Raw genomic sequence first — 5,956 nt, forward strand, 5'->3', positions numbered from 1 at the left:
GACGGGTGTGGTTTGTTCATACTATAGGTACCTTAGATAGGAGAGAGAGACTAGAGAAATAAAGATGGAAAAATTCTTACTGAAATAAAACAGGGAAAATTAAAATGTACAACAAATTATTAGATATGAATGTTTCAATACAAATTTTGATATCAGTGCAACATTAATATTAAGGCAATTTTAAATCTTTAAATCAGCTAAAATTGATAATTTTCAGTTTTCTCTCAGACTTTCTTTCAAGTAGTTTTATTTAATTGTGTTTTAATAATTTCTTAAAATATATAAGTGATTACTGATTTTTAAATCATTCAGTTACTTTATCTGATGTAATCATATAGTTTTAAATTGAGACTGTGTATTGGGTTTCTGAGTGTGACATTCATGTCACTCCTTTGTGTAGTGCTCACATTGGGCTCCCTGACCTGGGGCCCGTTCTTCATACATCGCTAACTCAGTTAGCTGGATTTGATTGTTGACGATTTGGCATGATCTTGTATCGTTTGGTTCTTCGAAACTCATCTTGGACTTGCTGTCATAGCAACATGTGCACCAGCTTATTTCATGTAAACAGGATTAGATCGCAGCTTTATAAGCATAGGAGATAGGGAAGTCTGTCGTAGCCATGTCCATTTTTACGACAGCAACCTGTTTTTGGTGTTAGAGCCATAAAGTGGTGTTAGAGCCATAAATAGAAAATATTTAAGTTATTTGTATGATAGTTTGCTTTTTATTTTTATCATATTCAGTAAGAAGATTTGTTCAGGCCATTTAATTGTAAAGTTTAGTTTCACTTTGAAAGGCTTGCTTCCTGTCGAGCCGTATATTGTATTAGAAAAAACTATGGATGGATTATCTTTACACGGAGCAATACAGTTTTACCGTGTAAACTGTGGATGACTTGGAAAAGGAAAAACTTCATTTTTTATAGATAAAGAATTAGTTTTGTTAAAATTCCCAGTTTGCACGCATCCTTTACTTCCAGTGTCTAAGGACCGAAATTTGGATCTCTTGACGTAACAAGTTCCTTTTTAAAATAAAGTATAATAATTAAAGGCTACCATTTTGTAGAATATTCTTGTATTTCACTTTTACATGTCCCCATGTTCTAGTGGCTCCCGTGGAGGCTCTGACATAAAAGAACAAAGTAAATATGAAATTATTAAAATGCAAAAATTCATACTCTAGAAAGTGATAGAAACATCTACCATGAACAGTATTTACGCATTAATTTGTCTGCTGCTTTTTGCCAGCCCTCTCTCCTGGCTTTATCAGATTTTGAGGTGTTCCCTGTCGCTCAAATTCATCATAACCTTCTTTTAAAAGCTCGTGTTCTGCTTGGGCAAAAAACTGTGGGCATTCTTTGGTCATGCAGAACAGCCAATAGCAGCGTTGCTGATCATTGTTTCTACTATTGATACATTTCCCCTTTTAAAGCGACAGATGAACGAGCAGTTGTCTCAGATAACTCAATCCAGCGATACTAATCATAAACAACAGGTGTGTTGGAAGAACCCAATTAGCCGGATCATGATTAGCCGGATGAAATAATCTTGGATGTGTCATTTGATCTTGGATGTTTTAAGCAACGTACGAAGAACGGGCCCCTGGACGGAAACACCAGGACACAACTAGCACGGTAACAAGAATATCCAATGGATAGGACAAGAGTGCTAAGAGGGATTAATTTCAGCTGAGACAGAGAAGGGTATGTGGTACAGCTGAGACACAAGAAAGGAGAATAGAAGAATATAAACATGAACATAAACATTAATGGTTGTTCCATACATAAACATGAATGGGGCTAAACAAGAGAAAATGTCACAAAAAGAGATCAAACAGGAAACGTAAATGTAAAATGGAAATGTAAAAAAAAAAATACAAAAGAGTACACCACATAAATAAGAGCAAAAGGACAGGAGCTAACATGGGAACACCATACTAACAACAAAAAACGGAGAACAGAACAAAATAAGGTAAGATGACCAAAGTGAAAATCAAAACATACAGCAATAGATTTTCAGACAAAGCAAAAATAACAAACAAGACCACTGGTTAAAAATGAAAATAACAAATTTCTACAGATTTAATGATTTTTAATTATTTATGATACTTCTCATTAATTAAAACGACAGGGGACACCTCAAAGTCTGCTAAAGCCAGGAGAGAGGGCTGGCAAAAAGCAGCAGACAAATTAAAAGTGCTGTCCATGTTAGATGTTTCTATCTATCTATCTTTATACAGAATGTATTTTTGCTTTTTAATAATTTCATATGTACTTTGTTCTTTTATGTCAGAGCCTCCACGGGAGTCACTAGAACATGGGGAAAGTACAAGAATATTCTACAAAATGGTAGCCTTTAATTATTATACTGTATTTTAAAAAGCAGCTTCTTCCTCTTTTTTAAAAGCCACTGTTTAATGAAGTGTTTGTCTGTTTATAACAGCCACCAAGAAAAAGGCTAAAAAAAAAAAAAAAAGGTTCTTTTTACTTTTGTTGCATGGGGCATGTTTCACCCTTTCTATTTATTTCACAAAATGACACAGGGTGCCATCTGTTCCCTATATAAACGGCTTCTTCAACAATTTTTTTTTATTTTGACCTGAAAAAACACAAATTAAGATTAATTAAATTGAACTCCACAACTTGAAAAAGAGAAAAGTTGCACTAGAGATTGAGTTGCTTCAAAAGGACACTCAGAGTAAGTTCTAATACACCATTTGACAGTAGTATTGCTGACTTTATATAACTATCTCTTATTGCAGACAAAAGATGATTTGCTGTCTTTCCTTTATAAAGAATTGTTTAAATAAAACGACAGGAACTAAGCATTATTTGTTTCATCTTTTATTAAACATTAAAAAATGGTGTTCCACAATTCTGTCCCGTCCTCTGCCACTAGGTGGTCCAAGTGCTCTCGCTGGACAGACTTCCCTATCTCCTCCGCTTATAAAGCTACGATCTAATCCTGTTTACATGAACTTAAGCCTGCTCGCGAGCAGGCTTAAGTTTGCACACATGTTGCTATGACAGCAAGTCTAGGATGAGTTTAGAAGAACCAAACAATCCAAGATCATGCCAAATCGTCAACAATCAAATCCAGCTAACTGAGTTAGCGACGTACTAAGAACGGGCCCCAGGTCTCTGACCCTGCTCCACACTTTGCTCTCCTTGTGCCAGCCTATCAATTTTGTTTTTCTACTTTCTTCATTAAACCATTTCAAATCACCATGCTGCTCCCAAGTTCCTGTCTGCAAATAGGTCCAGCTCTTGCCTCACACATCGTGGCACCTAGAGCTGATCGAATGCATTCCTGTTTCAAGTTATCACCAGTTAAGATTTACAGCCATGATTTTTACAGTGTTTACAAAATATAGAGGGATACCCATTCTCGGTGCTCATGTGTCTTCCAGCAGTGCTAATGCATCCAACCATGCAGCGTTATGCACACATGTATTTGGCTGTTTAAGCAATTAAAGTATTTGCCGCACAACTTGTCACAGTTTATTCGTTAATCTCACCATCAGGGACTGAGAGGGACTGGATGTTAGCAAACTCCAATAAAATGTTGTGCGGATTTTTATTTCAGATTTTAGACGGCTTTTAGACATGTTTTATTAACAAGGTGATATTTGTGGAAGCCTCTTGTTTTTTTGTATTTTGTAGCCAGCAGTGTAACCAAATAGAACCACCAACACCCAACAACGAACAACACATTGTAAACAGCTTAAATACAAATGAACCTAAATTGGGACAAACTATTATTAGGGTTGCATCAAATGACAGTGTAATAATATAACACTATTTACACTAGACAAGAGCAAAGAAAACAATACATTTACAAACTAATACAAATTGAAAATATCTTGAACACATTCCAAAAATTGTATCTGTATCAACAAAAAAATCTGCTCTGGCCGGTATCACCACTCTTTAATCTGCCCCTTAGTTTGAGCCATACCCAGACCAATAAATTGCGTGCAAATCCCTGGGGACTGTTTTGTTTGCACATCTGAGAGTGACATGCCAGGATGAGGTTCCTCCACTGCAGGTGTAGACACGCCCAGAAAACAGACACAAATTGGAACCAAACAAAATAAGCAAAAAGAAAAAAAAAACAATTGATGTGTAGTGTGATGGCTGAGCAGTCAAAGGAGTTACAGGCACAGGTTTAGCTTCAAAAGGGTCTTTCTGTTTATTGAACCCAAAACAAAGAACATGGGTCAATACTGAACAGGTTACAAAGTTGGGCCCATAAAAGAGGTCAAAGTAACAAAATTCAACTCAGGCTAACAAACAGAGCTACGAAAACAAACAGACCTTCTTAATGAGACAAAAGGGGAAACTTAAATACTGGCTGATCAGGCCACATGGAAAACAAAAGGGGGGGGGGGGGAGACACACAAAAACCTAACTATAACTAGCAAAAGAAAATCCCATTCCCCCCTCTTGCTGATGAGTAGTGGTGTAAACCAATTTGCAATTCCACTAGGCTGACTCCACCCCTTCTTCGCCTCTGTTCTCCTGAAGGACTGGAGCAGCCAGCCCTGAGATGACTCAAAAACAAACAGAGGTTAAATCAAGCAGAACATAACAGTGTAAACTAAAATGTGCATACTCATTCCAGAATACAGTGTTACGCCTTTCCTTAAACCAAATTATTCTGTAAAATAAATCCTAAACTTAAAGAAATCCAAATATAAATATAATGAAAATGGCTGACCTATCGTGTGATTAAATATTACCGCATTTGGGTGGGTGTAGTTGCAGCCATCACACAAGTTTAACCGTTTTAGATTAATGCATTTTTAAAACAATAATATGCAAGTTGACATGTAACGTTGGCTTATTGTTATAGTCTGATACGGAGTGAAATTGAACGTCTGCGAGGAATCATCATGCAGTTTGGCTGCAATTCACCTCTAACAAAGACCCGGTTTGTTACTGTGAAGTAGACGCATAGGTCTTACCTGAAACGCTTGAACATGCACATAGCACTTTGGATGGCACACTGCACTTTAAAGTTTTTACTAATTTATACATCTCCAGGCTCCAGCCTGTAGAAATAAGAATGATGAATGTGATTTGGTAATATCTTTTAAGTGTCAGTGTGTAGTGTATGTGGTATGTTTTAAAGGGTTTTAGGGTGGTGTAATGTTTTTTTTTTTAACCTTCGTCTTGTGACCAGGTGTCTGGCAAAAAGAGACCAGACACCTATTTGAAACCTCAGAGCCCAGGAGAGCTCACTTTAAGTGATTTTTTTTTTTCAGGTTGTGATAATTTTTAAGCACGTTTCCTTTAATTGAGCCCTCGAATTAATAAAACGTGAGCACGTTTTTATTTAATTGAGCCCTCGAATTAATAAAACTTATTTGAGCACATGTTTTAATTATTCGTGGGTGCGTTTTGGTAGATTGAGATCTCGAATATACCATAACGTGCTCATGTTTACATGTGTCAAGACAATATTGAGTGCATGTTTTACATATTGTGGCTACGTTTAAGTAGATCGTGCACACAATGTTCTATAACCATGTTCACTAAATTGTGTGGTCGTTTGAGTAAATAGTGCACTCATTTAATAAATTGTGCCCTCGTTTTACTATGTTTAAAATGAGAGCTCAATTTAGTAAAATGAGCTCACACTATAGTAATACGAGAGCACAATGTAGTAAATTGTGCACACAATTTAGTAAAATGAGCGTACGATTTAGTAAAACGAGTGCACAATATAGTTAAACGAGAGCACAATTTAGTAAAACGAGCGCACAATGTAGTAAAATGAGCGCACATTCTCTCAACATGCAAAACATTTTGCGATGACCCCTCTAGGGCTCCGTAGAAGCCCTCCGGGCCAGACCAAGAACAAAGAAGGCAAGTGGGAGTGGTTTACTGGTTTTAGATTTGCTGGATAATTATTTATTGTAATTTCGTTTAATTTAGGATTTTGTCTATTTA

This window comes from Fundulus heteroclitus, chromosome 13 (genome assembly GCF_011125445.2).
Source record: "Fundulus heteroclitus isolate FHET01 chromosome 13, MU-UCD_Fhet_4.1, whole genome shotgun sequence".
In the NCBI taxonomy this organism is placed as follows: domain Eukaryota; kingdom Metazoa; phylum Chordata; class Actinopteri; order Cyprinodontiformes; family Fundulidae; genus Fundulus; species Fundulus heteroclitus.